General features: G+C 52.8%; 1 pseudogene; it reads left to right on the forward strand.

The window, feature by feature from the left end:
* The first annotated feature begins 6 nt into the window (after window positions 1-6).
* On the forward strand, window positions 7-1,828 carry LOC108299100 (annotated as a pseudogene).
* The last annotated feature ends 7 nt before the right edge of the window (window positions 1,829-1,835 follow it).

Here is a 1,835-nt window from a genome sequence, read left to right on the forward strand (position 1 = left end):
GAGTTGATGGCGGCCAACCAGACCAGGGGCCTGGACAACCTCGTCCTGAACTCGCGCCCGCAGCAGCTGGAACAGATCCAGACTTCCCGTCTAGCGCGGGGCTGGACGAAGTCACCGTGCTGTGGACAGGCAACACAGAGCGCTTCTGTGAGGTGGTTCCGGGCCTCAAGGACACGGCCCAGAACCCGCTGCGCACCACTGCGCTCGGCCTGCAGGTGTCTCGCTCCAGCTCTTCGCCATCGCCGGCATCCGGGAGGGCTGTGCCTTCCTCAGTGGGTCCCCGCAGAGCACCCTGGTGCCCGGAGCACTTGAGCTCGCGTGTCAGCGCCGGGTTTTCGTGGGCAGAGGTGACTTCAAGTCTGGCCAGACCAAAGTCAAGTCCGTGCTCCTGGACTTCCTCATCAGCTGTGGCCTCAAGACCATGTCCATTGTGAGTTACAACCACCGGGGAAACAACGACGGGCAGAACCTGTCGGCGCCTTGCAGTTCCGCTCTAAGGAGGTGTCCAAGAGCAAAGTGGAGGATGACATGGTGCGGAGCAACCCAGTGCTCTATAGGCCCGGCGAGGAGCCCGACCACTGCGTGGTCATCAAGTACGTGGGTACCTGGGCGACAGCAAGCGCTCTGGGTGGGTAAACCTCGGAGATAACGCTGGGCGGGACCAACACACTGGTGTGCACGACACGTGCCAGGACTCGCTGCTGGCCTCACCCATCACACTAGACCTGGCGCTGCTGACCGAGCTGTGCCGGCGCCTGAGCTTCTGCACTGACGCTGACCCCGAGCCACAGACCTTCCACCCCGTGCTGTCCCTGCTCAGCTTCCTATTCAAGGCGCCGCGGGCAGCCCCATGATCAGTGCGCTTTCCGCCACCGCAGCTGCATCAACATTCTCGGGTCCTGCGTGGGGCTCCCGCCAAAGAACCATATGCTCCTTGAACATGAGATGGAGCGCCCAGGGCCCGGCCTCAAGCAACTCGGACCCGTGGTTGCCGCCTGCCCTGTGTCAAAGAAAGGACCGGAACCCACTTCCACCACTTGCTGCACCGGTGATGCCAATGGACCCCCACAAGTGGAGGAACCCCAGATGCCCACCACCTGAGGACTCTGTCACACAGCTTCCCAGCCCTTCCTCCCCGCTGGCCCCCAGGACCCCACATTTCCAGGCCACCCTAAAGACAATAAAGCTGCTGCCACTCAAAAAAAAAAAAATTAGGAAGGTTTGAATGACAGAGGAGTAAGAATACGAAGAAACTTACTTTTCGTTAGTAACCATGATGATAATATTTACATTAAAAATTGTGGTATCAGATATTCTGTCATGTTTGATAGCTACACATTAATAATGTGAATAAAATCAATATTTACTTTGAAAAATGTTTTGAATTACCTGCAAGAGATAAATTTAACAGAAGAAAAAGGAGACAAGTGGCCAATTTAAGAGGCCAGGTGACAAAGGGAACAATCCTTGCATCCATTTGACATTGATCACACTCTGTGGCATATTACAGCAATCACACACCTGTTCCCTCTGTGCTATGTTATTCATAATGATAAGTACCCATAGAAAGTCGGCTCACCTCCTGACTAACCGCTGCCATATTCTGTACAGTATTAATGAGGCCAGCAAGGATCACAAGGAAGGAAAAACAAAAAATAGGAGCATCCTATTTTTGTGTATCTTCAGTACAACCTACAATAAGACCTTTCCCCCATTCTCTCCATTTACCAAATTTTTGCCCACAAAATTATACAGATTTCTCCAGAATCCTCTAACAAATGCAAATGTTTTTAACATGAAAAAGTTTGCTTACAGAACTCAAATATTCTTCAAAG

This window comes from Cebus imitator, unplaced genomic scaffold (genome assembly GCF_001604975.1).
Source record: "Cebus imitator isolate Cc_AM_T3 unplaced genomic scaffold, Cebus_imitator-1.0 Scaffold1819, whole genome shotgun sequence".
NCBI lineage: Eukaryota > Metazoa > Chordata > Mammalia > Primates > Cebidae > Cebus > Cebus imitator.